The sequence below is a fragment of the Ambystoma mexicanum genome, chromosome 1q, assembly GCF_040938575.1.
Source record: "Ambystoma mexicanum isolate Mex_15411 chromosome 1q, UKY_AmexF1_1, whole genome shotgun sequence".
In the NCBI taxonomy this organism is placed as follows: Eukaryota; Metazoa; Chordata; class Amphibia; order Caudata; family Ambystomatidae; genus Ambystoma; species Ambystoma mexicanum.
In genome coordinates, this window is record NC_090922.1 from 1034929441 (window position 1) to 1034946543 (window position 17103).

Here is a 17103-nt window from a genome sequence, read left to right on the forward strand (position 1 = left end):
TTTGAGAAGGTGCATATAATTGGGGGAGATATGAGCTTTATGCATGGATAGGTCTTTGCCTCCACGGTGGAGACATTTAGGGGGTAATTCATAGAATGCAGCGCACAAGTGGCGCACGCGGCTGGTGCACAGTGTGCGCGTGCGAATCCCTGCGCCAGCCGCGTGCGCTAAAATCCATTTCCGCGCACAGCATATTCATGGATTCCAGCCACCAAAACCAGCCGTGGCGCACAGTGGCGCAGCGACTCTGCAGCAGCGCCAGTTACGCCCCCAAGAACGCTTCTCGCGCAGGGAAAAGCCATCAAAATCCCCAATCCAGCGCAAAGAGCTGCGCTAACCCTGTACCAGCACGGCAAGCAGGCTACGTGTATCACTGGGGTGCGTGGGAAGTACCTCATGCGATTGGCCGCGTGCGAGCAGGGTATGCGTATTTCAGGGGTGCGCGGGAAGTTCCACACGCGATTTTCGCAGGGTATGTGTATTTCAGGGGTCGCGGGAAGTTCCACATGCAATTTCAGCAGGGTACGTGTATTTCAGGGGTGCTCGGGAAGTTCCACACGCGATTTCATCAGGGTACATGTATTTCTGGGTATGGGGGAAGTTTCACACGCGACATCAGCAGGGTACATGTATTCCAGGGGTGCGCGGGAAGTTCCACACGCGATTTCAGCAGGGTATGTGTATTTCAGGGGTGCGCGGGAAGTTCCACACGCGATTTCATCAGGGTATGTGTATTTTGGGGTGCGGGGGAAGTTTCACACGCGACATCAGCAGGGTACGTGTACTCCAGACTTGCGCGGGAAGTTCCACACGCGATTTCCGCAGGGTACGTGTATTTCAGGGTGCGGGGGAAGTTTCAAACGCAACATCAGCAGGGTACGTGTATTCCAGGTGTGCACGCGAAGTTCCACACGCGATTTCCGCAGGGTACGTGTATTTCAGGGGTGAGTGGGAAGTTCCACATGTGATTTCAGCAGGGTACGTGTATTTCAGGGGTGCGCGGGAAGTTCCACACGTGAATTCATCAGGGTACGTGTATTTCGGGGTGCGGGGGAAGTTTCACACGCGACATCAGCAGGGTACGTGTATTTCAGGGGTGCGCGGGAAGTTCCACACGCGATTTCATCAGGGTACGTGTATTTCGGGGTGCAGGGGAAGTTTCACACGTGACATCAGCAGGGTACGTGTATTCCAGGGGTGCGCGGGAAGTTCCACATGCGATTCCATCAGGGTACGTGTATTTCAGGGTGCGGGGGAAGTTTCACACGCAACATCAGCAGGGAACGTGTATTCCAGGGGTGCGCGGGAAGTTCCACACGTGATTCCATCAGGGTACGTGTATTACAGGGGTGCGCGGGGAGCACCACACATGAATTGCACGTGTGGGTCCTCCCAGGTGTTCCCTCTACACCCTCCACGGCCCCTGCAGGTGGCTCACATCGCAAGGGCCTACCCTGCACATGTCCTGCAGGCACCCCATCCACCATGGCCATGCCCCCAAGCCAACCCATATGTCAACTTGCACTACTGCCCACCAACGCATGTCCCCCTGCACCCCCAGCCACCAGGGGCACCCTCCACCAGGCCCCCACCCATGTCTCCCACCACCCCCCAGCACTGTGGGGCACCTGCCAGCAGACCCCCACCCATGTCTCCCACCACCCCCACCCCCCAGCACTGTGGGGCACCTGCCAGCAGGCCCCCACCCATGTCTCCCACCACCCCCACTCCCCAGCAGTGCATGGTCACCCGCCACCAGGCCCCCACCCATGTCCAACTCATGTTCCCCACCACCCCCACCCCCAGCACTGTGGGGCACCTGCCAGCAGGCCCCCACCCATGTCTCCCACCACCCACCCCCCAGCAGTGCAGGGTCACCCTCCACCAGGCCCCCACCCATGTCTCCCACCACCCCCACCCCCCAGCAGTGCAGGGTCACCCTCCACCAGGCCACCACCCATGTCTCCCACCACCCCCACCCCCCAGCAGTGCAGGGTCACCCTCCACCAGGCCCCCACCCATGTCTCCCACCACCCCCACCCCCCAGCAGTACAGGGGCAGCCTCCACCAGGCCCCCACCCATGTCTGCCACCCTCCCACCCCCCAGCACTGTGGGGCACCTGCCAGCAGGCCCCCACCCATGTCTCCCACCCCCCACACCCCCCAGCACCATGGGGCACCTGCCACCAGGCCCCCACCCATGTCTCCCACCACCCCCACCCCCCAGCAGTGCAGGGTCACCCTCCACCAGGCCCCCACCCATGTCCACCACCACCCCCACCCCCCAGCAGTGCAGGGTCACCCTCCACCAGGTCCCCACCCATGTCTCCCACCACCCCCACCCCCCAGCAGTGCAGGGTCACCCTCCACCAGGCCCCCACCCATGTCTCCCACCCCCACCCCCCAGCACTGTGGGGCACCTGTCAGCAGGCCCCCACCCATGTCCAACTCATGTTCCCCACCACCCCCAACCCCCAGCACTGTGGGGCACCTGCCAGCAGGCCCCTACCCATGTCTCCCACCACCCCCACCCCCCCAGCAGTGCAGGGTCACCCTCCACCAGGCCCCCATCCATGTCTCCCACCCCCCACCCCCCAGCAGTGCAGGGTCACCCTCCACCAGGCCCCCACCCATGTCTCCCACCACCCCCACCCCCCAGCAGTACAGGGGCAGCCTCCACCAGGCCCCACCCATGTCTCCCACCCTCCACCAGGCCCCCACCCATGTCTCCCACTACCCCCACCCCCCAGCACTGTGGAGCACCTGCCAGCAGGCCCCACCCATGTCTCCCACCACCCCCACCCCCCAGCACTGTGGGGCACCTGCCAGCAGGCCCAAACCCATGTCTCCCACCCCCCAGCACTGTGGGGCACCTGCCAGCAGGCCCCCACCCATGTCTCCCACCCCACCACCCCCCAGCACTGTGGGCCACCTGCCAGCAGGCCCCCACCCATGTCTCCCACCACCCCCACCCCCCAGCAGTGCAGGGTCACCCTCCACCAGGCCCCCACCCATGTCTCCCACCACCCCCCAGCAGTACAGGGTCACCCTCCACCAGGCCCCCACCCATGTCTCCCACCACCCCCACCCCCCAGCACTGTGGGGCACCTGCCAGCAGGCCCCCACCCATGTCTCCCACCACCCCCACCCCCCAGCAGTGCAGGGTCACCCTCCACCAGGCCCCCACCCATGTCTCCCACCACCCCCGCCCTCCAGCAGTGCAGGGTCACCCTCCACCAGGCCCCCACCCATGTCTCCCACCACCCCCACCCCCCAGCACTGTGGGGCACCTGCCAGGAGGCCCCCACCCATGTCTCCCACCACCCCCACCCCCCAGCAGTGCAGGGTCACCCTCCACCAGGCCCCCACCCATGTCTCCCACCACCCCCACCCCCCAGCAGTGCAGGGTCACCCTCCACCAGGCCCCCACCCAAGTCTCCCACCACTCCAACCCCCCAGCAGTGCAGGGTCACCCTCCACCAGGCCCCCACCCATGTCTCCCACCACCCCCGCCCCCCAGCACTGTGGGGCACCTGCCAGGAGGCCCCCACCCATGTCTCCCACCACCCCCACCCCCCAGCAGTGCAGGGTCACCCTCCACCAGGCCCCCACCCATGTCTCTCCCCCCACCCCCCAGCAGTGTAGGGTCACCCTCCACCAGGCCCCCACCCATGTCTCCCACCACCCCCACCCCCCAGCACTGTGGGGCACCTGCCAGCAGGCCCAACCCATGTCTCCCACCACCCCCACCCCCCAGCACTGTGGGGCACCTGCCAGCAGGCCCCAACCCATGTCTCCCACCCCCCGCCCCCCAGCACTGTGGGGCACCTGCCAGCAGGCCCCCACCCATGTCTCCCACCCCACCACCCCCCAGCACTGTGGGCCACCTGCCAGCAGGCCCCCACCCATGTCTCCCACCACCCCCACCCCCCAGCAGTGCAGGGTCACCCTCCACCAGGCCCCCACCCATGTCTCCCACCACCCCCCAGCAGTGCAGGGTCACCCTCCACCAGGCCTCCACCCATGTCTCCCACCACCCCCACCCCCAGCAGTGCAGGGTCACCCCCCACCAGGCCCCCACCCATGTCGCCCACCACCCCCACCCCCAGCACTGTGGGGCACCTGCCAGCAGGCTCCCACCCCCCCCACCCTCCAGCACTGTGGGGCACCTGCCAGCAGGCCCCCAACCATGTCTCCTACCACCCCCACCCCCCAGCAGTGCAGAGTCACCCTCCACCAGGCCCCCACCCATGTCTCCCACCACCCCCCAGCAGTGCAGGGTCACCCTCCACCAGGCCCCCACCAATGTCTCCCACCCCCCCACCCCCCAGCACTGTGGGGCACCTGCCAGCAGGCCCCCACCCATGTCTTCCACCACCCCCACCCCCCAGCAGTGCAGGGTCACCCTCCACCAGGCCCCCACCCATGTCTCCCACCCCGACCCCCCAGCAGTGCAGGGTCACCCTCCACCAGGCCCCACCCCATGTCTCCCACCACCCCCACCCCCCAGCACTGTGGGGCACCTGCCAGCATGCCCCCACCCATGTCTCCCACCACCCCCACCCCCCAGCACTGTGGGGCACCTGCCAGCAGCCCCCCACCCATATCTCCCACCCCCCCAGCACTGTGGGGCACCTGCCAGCAGGCCCCCACCCATGTCCAACTCATGTTCCCCACCACCCCCACCCCCCAGCACTGTGGTGCACCTGCCAGCAGGCCCCCACCCATGTCTCCCACCACACCCACCCCCCAGCAGTGCAGGGTCATCCTCCACCAGGCCCCCACCTATGTCTCCCACCACCCCCACCCCCCAGCAGTGCAGGGTCACCCTCCACCAGGCCCCCACCCATGTCTCCCACCACCCCCACCCCCCAGCACTGTGGGGCACCTGCCAGCAGGCCCCCACCCATGTCTCCCAACACCCCCACCCCCCAGCAGTGCAGGGGCAGCCTCCACCAGGCCCCCACCCATGTCTCCCACCCCCCCACCCCCCAGCAGTGCAGGGTCACCCTCCACCACGCACCCACCCATGTCTCCCACCCCCCCCACCTCCCAGCAGTGCAGGGTCACCCTCCACCAGGCCCCCACCCATGTCCTCCACCACCCCACCCCCCAGCAGTGCAGGGTCACCCTCCACCAGGCCCCCACCCATGTCCCCCACCACCCCCACCCCCAGCACTGTGGGGCACCTGCCAGCAGGCCCCCACCCATGTCCAACTCATGTTTCCCACCATCCCCACCCCCCAGCACTGTGGGGCACATGCCAACAGGCCCCCACCCATGTCTCCCACCACCCGCACCCCCCAGCAGTGCAGGGTCACCCTCCACCAGGCCCCCACCCATGTCTCCCACCCCCGACCCCCCAGCAGTGCAGGGTCACCCTCCACCAGGCCCCCACCCATGTCTCCCACCACCCCCACCCCCCAGCACTGTGGGGCACCTGCCAGCATGCCCCCACCCATGTCTCCCACCACCCCCACCCCCCAGCACTGTGGGGCACCTGCCAGCAGGCCCCCACCCATGTCTCCCACCACCCCCACCCCCAGCAGTGCAGGGTCACCCTCCACCAGGCCCCCACCTATGTCTTCCACCACCCCCACCCCCCAGCAGTGCAGGGTCACCCTCCACCAGGCCCCCACCCATGTCTCCCACCACCCCCACCCCCCAGCACTGTGGGGCACCTGCCAGCAGGCCCCCACCCAGGTCTCCCACCACCCCCACCCCCCCAGCAGTGCAGGGGCAGCCTCCACCAGGCCCCCACCCATGTCTCCCACCCCCCCACCCCCCAGCAGTGCAGGGTCACCCTCCACCAGGCACCCACCCATGTCTCCCACCCCCCCACCTCCCAGCAGTGCAGGGTCACCCTCCACCAGACCCCCACCCATGTCTCCCACCCCCCCACTCCCCAGCACTGTGGGGCACCTGCCAGCAGGCCCCCACCCATGTCCAACTCATGTTCCCCACCACCCCCACCCCCAGCACTGTGGGGCACCTGCCAGCAGGCCCCCACCCATGTCTCCCACCACCCCCACCCCCCAGCAGTGCAGGGTCACCCTCCACCAGGCCCCCACCCATGTCTCCCACCACCCCCACCCCCCAGCAGTGCAGCGTCACCCTCCACCAGGCCCCCACCCATGTCTCCCACCGCCCCCACCCCCAGCACTGTGGGGCACCTGCCAGCAGGCCCCCAGCCATGTCTCCCACCACCCCCACCCCCCAGCAGTGCAGAGTCACCCTCCACCAGGCCCCCACCCATGTCTCCCACCCCCCCACCCCCCAGCACTGTGGGGCACCTGCCAGCAGGCCCCCACCCATGTCCAACTCATGTTCCCCACCACCCCCCAGCACTGTGGGGCACCTGCACGCAGGCCCCCACCCATGTCCCCCACCACCCCCACCCCCCAGCAGTGCAGGGGCAGCCTCCACCAGGCCCCCACCCATGTCTACCACCCCCCTCCACCCCCGAGCACTGTGGGGCACATGCCAGCAGGCCCCCACCCCCCATCACTGTGGGGCACCTGCCAGCAGGCCCCCACCCATGTCTCCCACCACCCCTACCCCCCAGCAGTGCAGGGTCACCCTCCACCAGGCCCCCACCCATGTCTCCCACCACCCCCACCCCCAGCAGTGCAGGATCACCCTCCACCAGGCCCCCACCCATGTCTCCCACCACCCCCGCCTCCCAGCATTGAGGGGCACCTGCCAGCAGGCCCCCACCCATGTCTCCCACCCCTCCACCCCCCAGCACTGTGGGGCACCTGCCAGCAGGCCCCACCCATGTCTCCCACCACCCCCACCCCATGCAGTGCAGGGTCACCCTCCACAAGGCCCCCACCCATGTCTCCCACCCCCCACCCCCCAGCAGTGCAGGATCACCCTCCACCAGGCCCCCACCTATGTCTCCCACCACCACCACCCCCCAGCACTGTGGGGCACCTGCAAGCAGGCCCCCACCCATGTCTCCCACCACCACTACCCCCCAGCACTGTGGGGCACCTGCCAGCCGGCCCCCACCCATGTCTCCCACCCCCCCCCCGTCCCCCAGCACTATGGGGCACCTGCCAGCAGGCCCCCACCCATGTCCAACTCATGTTCCCCACCACCCCCACCCCCAGCACTGTGGGGCACCTGCCAGCAGGCCCCCACCCATGTCCAACTCATGTTCCCCAGCCAACATGTCATCACAATCTAGATCCCTGGTCAGCCTCCAAATGCAAAACACCCACCCGAGTATTGCATCCACCCACTCATAATTGGCAATTACATGACAGAACACCAATTGCAAGTTCCGAAACAAACACATTTCCCTCACATACACCCAATGGGTGTCAGTGAATCTCAAAACCCATGTCATGACATGCATGAAACCAATGAGATACTACACATTGAAGTTCAATAAAAAAATATGTATTAAAGGAAACATAAATAGAATCAGAAATAACGAAACAGAAATGGGAATGTACAAAAATGGAAAAGAAGCATGTCCGTGAAAAAAAGCAAAACCAAAAATCATAATCCAAAGTAATGGTGTCCAAAGTCACTGTCCACAAAACAAAATCCAATGGGAAATAAAATTGAAAGCCATTGCTCCATGGTCAAAATGTGAAAGAAAAATAGAATCCAACAGTGAACTATGTACATACGAACAAGCCAGGGTCCATTATCCCAACAAAAGAAATGAAACCTATCTAACTACACTAACTAATAAAAAAAACTATATACAAAAATGTGGCCAATGTCCAAAAGGTCCAAAATAAATTTAAAAAAAAGGAAACCTAACACTACCTACATAACTATCTACAAGGGCAGCGGGCTAGTTTGACGGCTCACTTTTGGATGTCCCGGGCCAGGGCATCATCGAACTCCTGCTCAATGTCCCGGAGGCGGTCCTCCTCCATGGCCCCGAGGGTCCGCAGGGCCGTCGACGTGTCCACCTCCAAACCCCTGCGGATTGCCTCGAGGCACTCGGCCCGCCTCAGGGCCCTCCGCATGGAGTTCTCCGCCCTGACCATTGTGAGCTGTGCCTCTTCCGCCCGCTGACGCTCCGCATCTATGGCATGGCCCAACCGCTGCCACACGGAAGAGACTCTCTGTCCTGGGTCCTCCTGCCCTCCGGCCGATGCCTGCCCCTCCAATGTTGAAGGCCCCGAGCCTTCATGGCTCCCACCAAGTTGCTGCTGCTGCTGTGCCTCTGCCGGTACACTGCCTCCTGCTGCCTGCACATCCTCCGCCGGCTGGGGTGCAGTCGTTGATGTGGCTACCCCTGCTGGACGTCCGACTCCCGACTGTGGCAGGGATGCCTCCTCCACCAGCCTGGCCGCACCGTCAGAGGCAGCTCCACAGGGCACCCAGGTGACTGATGGGTGGGAAGATGGCACGGAGGACGACTGGCGCGTAGGGGGTTCAGTTGAGGAGGGGGTCGTAGCAAGCCCCATCATACGGAGGAATCCGGCCTGGGTGACCTGTCCCAGCAGGCTGACGTGGTCAACGAGCCATTCGAGATGACGTGCAGTCTCCTCATGAAAAGACTGCAGGTCACCTCGCATGGCCCGTTGATGCAACGCCACACCAGTCAGAACAGGCTCAACCCGGACCCGGATAGCCACGTCCGCAGGCAGAGGAAGGCCAGTTGTCGTGAGCTCATCCCCTGCCTGAAAACGGGTCTGGACGTAGGCATCCCTGCTGGTGCAAGATGATGCAGGGACAGGATCAGGGACAGGATTGCACACAGGCACCTCCGCGGCGGCCTATGCTGCCTCCTGTCCCTGGTCCTGCACTGCACCACTAGCACCAGTGGGATCCCCACCTCCAGACCCCGTCTCTGTTGCTTGCACGGCCTCCTCCTCCACCAAACCCCCCACCAACCTGGATGACTCCGTGCCATCTTCCCCCGTTGGGCCCTGTGGGGTCCCAGCTGCCCCTTCTGCTGCCGAGGAGTCCAACTCCAACCTCCGCCTCTTGGACCTCCCCCCGGCAGCTGCGGCCTGGGACGCAGCACTGGACTCCTCACTCCCCGACGAGATGACAACATGGGAGGGGAGCCGGGCCTTGCGTCTCCGGCTAGCGGTGGGATCCCCGCCGCTGTGCTCCACAGCACCTTCTCCGCCCTCTTCATCAGTTGACGCTGCAGACAGGGAGAAATAAAACACAGGCATCAGGGCACGTACAATGGACACATACACACATGACAGTTGTACATGAGTGGCATTGGCAAACCTCAGACATGCCATCACAATCCCCAACACACATGTCATTTCAACTCGCACACATGAGCCATACCACAGCCATATCGCAACTGCCAGCACCAGCCATACACATACAACAGCATGAGCAGGCAAAGGTGAGCCAGGCATCACATGCAACACAGGAAGTGCACCACACATGTACACACACCACCACTCTTGCATGCATGTGTACACCTCTGCCAAGTGTCGCAGTGTTCAGATGGGCATCCATGTCACATCTGCCAATCAGGCTTCCACATACCGCTGTCACATGCATCCATGTTGCATCACTGTTGCACCCTTGTCAAATACACACAGATGCACATTTACACAGTGCTGATACATGCAGCTGAAAACAACATACATGCGTGACATCACGGACATGTCTACTTACATACACATTCATCCAAACATGTGTGCCCACACAACTGCATTTGGCATGCAAGCCTACACACACAAGCACCATCCATGTCTCACACATTCCAGCCCTTGCATGTGTTAGCCCCACGGCCCTGTACACCCCCATCCATACTCGACCCCATACAAACAGATGAGCAACCTGCACACTACTGAAAAATCACCACACGCACAGCTCACAATCAGGATGCATGTACACTTACCGCTCGACTCCAGACGGGTCTGCCTCTCAAGGACCTGGACGTGGAGCGCTGGGGATATGCGTTCCAGGACCATCATCTGTTCTTCCGACGAGTGGCCCTGGCGCCCCTTGGCATCCGCTGCCTTCAAGAGGTGCCGGGCCTTGTTTAGGGTCCTGGACCTGAAGTCCTCCCAGCGCTTCTTGACATGTTGGAAGTCGCGGACTGCCACCCCCTCCACGTTGATGGCAGTCACGATGTCAGTCCAGATCCGAGTCCGTCCTTCCTTGTCGGCGCGGGAACTTCCAAAGAGGGCATCATACTGCCCCAGGACTTGCTCCACCAGGACACCAACTTCGGTGGCACTGAAGCTGGTGCCCCTCTGCCTCTCTGGCCAGGGGTTGGCAGTGGTCTCAGATGGTGTTTGCCCCGACATGACAACCCCAGAGGCAGGAGTGGGTGGGCAACTGGGTCCTGGGGCTGGGCTGTGGAGTGATGGAATCCCAGTCGAGAGTCTTCGGTTCCAGCAGGGGTGGTCACAGCAACAGCACCCCTGGCTGATGTGCAGGCAGCAAATGGCAGGGCACGTGGGCAGCAGGGAGTCAGGCAGCAGCAGATGGCAGGTGGGAGCGTGCTCGGGGCTCTGGGGGGCAGTTGTTCGGCCTTCTGGGCAGTAGCGTGGTCTTCCGTGTGCTCACGCGTGGCCAGCTTGATACGGAGTGATTTGGCACGTGAAAATTCGGCACGTCAGCGTGTAATTCGAGGAAAGGCCCTCAGCGAGTAAGCGTGTCTGCACGCATACGCAATTTCATTGGACAGAAGTGTAACGCTCACCTGATTCCCGCAGAGGCGCCGGTCTTGACTGCCGTATCTTCAAAGGTGATGTGTAACACACGGTTGGCTCTTTGGGCTGGACCTCTGTGCGCTGTATGTCTGACTCGAAGAGTAAGATGTCTGCAGATAGAAAATATGGGATTAATGAACTGGGGTTATTGGGTGCCTCTCTCCTCTTCCCTTTCTCTTCTCCTGTAGAACCCCAAAGGTTAACGCCCTCACCTTAGGTAAGTGAACGCCGAACTCTCCATCTGCCTCGGGGCAAGGTGCCGTAACCAGTTTCTTCACTGGATAAGGGTGCAGGCCTCTTGACCTCAGAGGACTGCTGTCCGTCGTTAACTGCACAAACGGTAAGTTCTGGGCACTTCAAATGTCTTAAAAGTCTTTTGTAATGATATCCCTTGTTTTGCAGGGTTCCGGCGATGGCGGATGGCGGGCTGATGAGAGTTGAGGATCGAACCCGCGTGAGGAATAGAAGCGCCTGGAAGCACCTAAGTAAGCGCTTGTAGCCTGCTTCACGATGCGCACTAACTGTCCCTTTTATCTTGCAGGTACAAGTTCGGAGCTTTAGAGAAGCTGAAGGGTGCTGGAATACCCACTGGATTCGGCGTGGGAAGGAGTAATGGCACGTGAGTAATAAAGTTGCCCAATGTCTTTAAACGCACCTTCTTTTGTCTTTCAGATGCGGGATGCAGCGCCGAAGGCCTCCGGAGCGTGCGAAGAGCTGGTAAGCTTTTGTCTTTCAGATGCCGGAATGCAGTGCGAAGACCTCCGGAGCCTGCGAAGAGTAGGTAAGCCTTTGTCTTTCAGATGCCAGAATGCAGCGCGAGGCGTTGGTGACAGCCGATGGACCAGGTAAGAGATGCGCTGCCACTGAAGACCTTAGTGCTAACCTGTTCTTTCTTTGTCTTTACAGGTGCTGCTGAAGACTGGATTCCAGGATGGTAAGCCTTTGTTCCCTTAGGCCCAGGATCAGAAGCAGAAGACACGATGAGCGTTCTGCTGCAGAGAATGCAGAATAACGCAAAGCAAGATTCATCCATCGGGTGTGGTTTAAATAGCCTCCTGTAGTGCTTAGGTGTCTCCTTCCACAGCCACGCCTAGGTAAGAAAAGAGTTCCTGCTTTCCAGAAGAGTTCCAGTGTTCTGAACCTAGGGAGTGGCTCCTGCCCCACCCAACAGGAAAAGTAGTCCCAAACAGAAGAGGATCAGGGGATCAACTGGCAGGTAAGTAAGCAGCATGGTCTGCTGCAGGTAAGTCCACCCAAGCATTATGAGCCTGGCGCTTCCAGCGCTGGGACTGGGCATCTTTATGAGCCTGGCGCCAGGACAGGGTCCAAAAGGTCCCAATTGGGACTGGCTGGCACTCGGAACCGGGGTTATGGGTCTGCTTCCAAGGGAGTCGGGCAAGTCCTGATCTTTTGGAAGCAGAGATCATGACAAGAAGGCCCCTGAAGCGCAAGCGCCCCTGTGACGTGACGCGTACAGGCGTGCATAGGCATTTCCGCGTGTAATACGAGGAAAGGGCCCATGCGCGTAAGGGACGTGACGCCCGCATGCTTTTCCCTCAGCACGGGTTAAAGGTGAGTGGGCCCAGCAGTTCGCTGTACGTGCCTTTCGTGGAGACCGACATGTGTTGCTGCTTCCTGTTGTTTCGCGCGCCATCACAACTTCACAGCTATCAAGGACGTATCTCTTCTTTTGGCGGAGGTATTAGCTAGGCGTGTTTTTCTGCATCGCGCTAGTCAGACGGTGAGTCACACACGCTCTTTTTCCCACTGCGGGTGCCCCTGTGTATCGCACCCATATTCGATTTCATAGTAGCCTGCGTGTCCCACGCGTACGCGTTATTCGTGTTACTGGGTGCCACCGCGTACTGCGGGAGGTTGAATCCACGCACATAGGCTGCAGGGTTGCATGCATGGTTTTACTGCAGTTTTGGGGTGCCTGAGCGTTGCGTGACCCGTCACCTCATCACCGGGGTCACATACAGCCTTGCAGGTGCAGGGGGATGTTAACATCTTGCTTCCCACCCCCTGCACCCCAATTGCCCAGGTCAATTGTGGTGTACACCTCCCATTGGCACCACTCCATCTGTGCCAGCACCACTACATCAGTGTCATGGTTGGGAGGCCACCAAAGGTGAGGGGTGCCTCAGCTGGGCGTCCTCCTCGTGGTGGGCGTGGTCGGGGACGTGGCCATGGTGACCAGGGAGTAGGGGGACTCCAGGGTGTCCAGAGCGGCCACAGAGGGGGAAGAGGCAGGGGTGCGCCACTTGAGCACAATGTTGTGCCATGTGTCGGTGCAGTCATGCCACCACCCCCTGTGGTTCCGGGGGATGCAGCTCCTGCATCTGGCACTGGCACCCGTTTGACCCGGCAGTCCTGTAACGCTCACCTGATTCCCACAGAGGCGCAGGTCTGGCTTCGAGTGCTGGTGCTCCTTCAATGGTGAAGCGCAGGACTCTGAAGATGGACAAGAAGGGCCCCTCAACTCTGGCTTCTCTGGCTCGCAGGAATATTCCCCTGTGCGTGAAAAGGGAGTATTACCTACTGACTGAGTTATGCTCAAGCCTCCCACTCTTCCAACCCTTCACGATACCCTTCCACGATTCCCCGTGAAGTCTCACCTTAGGGTCAGGAAGGATGAGCTCTCCATCCTGCTTCTGATGCAGGGGCGCGCTGAAACCCAGTTACTTCACTGGATTGAGGATTGATGGGAGTTCAGGTAAGCTTGACTATTCTGGTAAGGCGCTGTAAAAGTTCTGCTGCAAGTTCAAAAGTCCAAGCTTTATAATAATGTTCATTGTCTTGTTGCAGCAAGCGCTAATGCTTATGTCTTTTTCCCCTCAGGGGCCGGGGCTCGGAATGCCGGAGATATGGCGCCGACCCGAAGTGAAACTTGCAGTTCCAGTAAATGACAGGTAAGTTCTGGATGAGCGCTCGGGTAATGTCTTTGCATTCGCTCATTCAATGTCTTTGTCTTTTTTCCCCATAGGGGCCGGGGTCCGGAAAATGCCTGGAAGCGGCAAGACCCGAAATGAAATGGGAATGACCCAACAGGTAAGTCTTAGAAGGAAACTGAGCTTTTCCTATTCCTTTCCTTCTCTCACCTTGTTCTTGTCTTTTTCTCTCTAGGCTCTGGGAAGTGGCTGTGGATCCGGATGATCGCTGCTGAAGATGGAGGCGTCCAGGATAGGTGAGTGAAATGCAGCGCTGCAGCGATCGTAGCGAAATGCTTTTAAAAATGATGTCTTCCTTTTTAGGATCGTCGGTGTGATGTCTCCGTGGTGCTGATTTAGCAGGTAAGGTCTTTTGTCTCCCTTTGCAGGTGACCCAGGATACTGTCAGGCGTGGCTGAGGTCCAGATGCAGGAGCTGACACGGTGAGCGTCCAGCTGCGAGGAGCAGAACAACGCGAAGCGTGAGTTGCTGATCGGGTGTGGTTTAAATAGCTTTGGAAGAAGTTCCAAGTGTGTATCCTTCCACCGATCAGGTATGTATCCTTCCCCGACCACACCCGGGTGGAAAGTAGTCCCACAGGTAAAGTAGTTCCATTCAGGCCTCAAGAGGGCCTGGATGTAGCAACATGGTCTGCATCAGGTAAGTGCACATTAAAACACTTGAACACATGTCTAGCTTTATGAGCCTGGCGCCTAAGGCGCCAGGACAGGGGTCCAACATGAGCCTGGCGCCTAAGGCACCAGGACTGCGTCCAAAGGGCCCCAGCTTGGGCCCGCTGGCACTCCCCTGGGGCAAATGATGCCTCCCTCTGGGGTTGCTGGGTCGGACCTGGCTCCTTGGAGGGAGGCATCATGACAGTACCCCCCCTCAAGCCCCCTCCCAAGGTTCTTTCCTCCGGGGGTTTTGGGTTGTTCGGAAATCTCTGGTGAAACCTTTGTACTAATCGAGGTGCGTGGACATGGTTACTAGGCTCCCACGATCTCTCCTGAGGTCCATATCCCTTCCAGTCAACAAGATAGAAGAATTTCGACTTTACCACCTTGGAGTCTAAAATGTCTTTAACTTCGAATTCTAATTCCCCTTCAATTTGAACTGGATCTGGAGGCTTGGACAATCGGGTTCCTGGTTGTACTGGCTTCAAAAGTGATGCATGAAAAACTGGATGAATACGCATGTTGGACGGTAGATCCAGTTTAAAGGCCACTGGGTTGATTATAGCCTTGATGGGGTAAGGTCCTATGAATCTGGGATTGAAGGTTTGCGGGCCCTTGAGGGGTAAATGTTTAGTTGCTAGCCATACCTGGTCTCCTACTTGGTAAGGAGGAGTTTTACTTCGGTGCAAATCAGCGTTTTCTTTATACTTTTTCTTGGCTTGCTGTAAATGACTTGCTGCTTCTTTGAAGGTTCGGGTTATTGTGTAATGCAGATGATTTACTTCGGGCATTTCCAGGGTCAGAGGTGGATCTAGGTCAGAGGTCCGAGGATGGTGACCATACAAAGTATAAAAAGGGGTTTGTCCGGTTCCAGAATGCACTGATTTGTTGTATGCATATTCTGCGATCCAAAGAATGTCTTTCCAATTCAACTCAGATTGGTGTAACATGCACCGGAGATATTGCTCGAGAGTCTGATTGGTTCTCTCAGTTTGTCCGTCGGTCTGGGTGTGGTGGCTGGTGGATAACCGCACATCTATTTGTGCTAATCGGCAACACTTCTTCCAAAAATGGGAGATAAATTGACTTCCGCGATCCGAGACTAATACGGAAGGGAAACCATGTATGCGAACTATATTCTCCAGGAATTCCTTGGCCAAGGTGGAAGCTGAAGGCAAACCTTTTAAAGGGATAAAGTGGGCCATTTTGGAGAATAGGTCCACAATTACAAGGATTGTGTTATAACCAGCACAAGGAGGCAGGTCGGTTATAAAGTCCATTGACAGGGTGTGCCATGGTGCCAGTGGAATATCCAAGGGTTGAAGTAGGCCGGCTGGCCTTTTCTTTTGAGCTTTGTTTTGGGCGCAAATTCCGCAAGACAGAACAAAAGACTTTATGTCTTTTCTCCAAGAAGGCCACCAGAAGTGGCGTTTGATTTTTTCCTCCGTTTTAGCGATACCAGGGTGTCCTTCCATTAAAGATTCATGATGATGTGCAATAACAAGTTCTTGCAATTCTTTACTTGGCAGAAACAACCGCTCCTGGAAGTAGGGTAAATCATCCTTAACGGTGTAATGAGGACCCTTTTGACTCCATTCGAGTAAGGTTGAAGAGTCTAGGAGTTGTTTTACTTGCGTTTGAATGTCCTCAATAGTTTGCAATGAAGTTAAGCCTAAAATTCTTTGCTCAGGTATGATGGGCACAGGTTCTAAGCTCGAATTAGGTTCTTCCATGCCAATCCGGGATAAGGCGTCCGCTTTTCCATTCTTGCAGCCAGGGCGATAGGTAATTACAAAATCAAATTCCGCAAAGAATAGAGCCCATCGGAGTTGTCGTGAAGATTGAGCTTTGGCCGTCTTTAAATACTGTAAGTTTCTGTGGTCCGTAATTACGGTGATGGTGTGTCTTGCCCAGAGAAGGTAGTGACGCCAAGCCTTGAAAGCAGATTTGATTGCCAGTAACTCTTTATCGGTAATTGCGTAGTTGATTTCAGGAGGAGAAAATTTTCTGGACCAAAAGGCCACTGGGGGTAGTTGGTTAGTTTTTGGGCCTCTTTGCGACAGGACAGCTCCCATGGCCGAACTGGATGCATCGGTTTCCACAATGTACGGGAGATCTGGGTGCGGGTGCTTCAATACAGGTGCAGAGGTGAATTTGGTTTTCAGGTCCTGAAAGGCTTGTTCGGCCTCAAGAGTCCATTCAAAGCGTTTGTTTTTCTTTAGGAGAGCTGTGATGGGTTGGACTGTTCGGGAAAATTCTGGGATGAATCTTCGATAGAAATTGGCAAAGCCAAGCATGCTCTGAACTCCCTTCACCGAGCTAGGAGATGGCCATTTGAGGATGGCGTCCACCTTTCGCGAGTCCATTCAGACACCTTGAGGTGTCAGGATGAATCCGAGAAACTCAACTTCTGTGGTATGAAAAACACATTTTTCGAGTTTTGCAAATAGTCTGTGCTGGCGCAATTTCTCAAGAACTGCCCTAACATGTTTTCTGTGATCAGATTCTGAAGAAGAGTACACCAGGATGTTGTCTATGTAAACAATGACACAGACATCGATAAGTTCCCGAAGAACATCATTCATAAAGTACTGAAAGGCGGCAGGTGCATTGCACAAACCGAAGGGCATCACCTGATATTCGAAGAGCCCAAACTTGGTGCGGAATGCAGTCTTCCATTCGTCGCCTTCTTTTATACGCACCAGGTGATAAGCTCCTCGGAGATCTAACTTGGTGTACACACAAGCGTCTTTCACCTGGTCGATAAGCTCAGGGATCAAGGGCAGAGGATAACGATTCTTAATCGTTATTTGATTTAGGGCGCGATAGTCTATA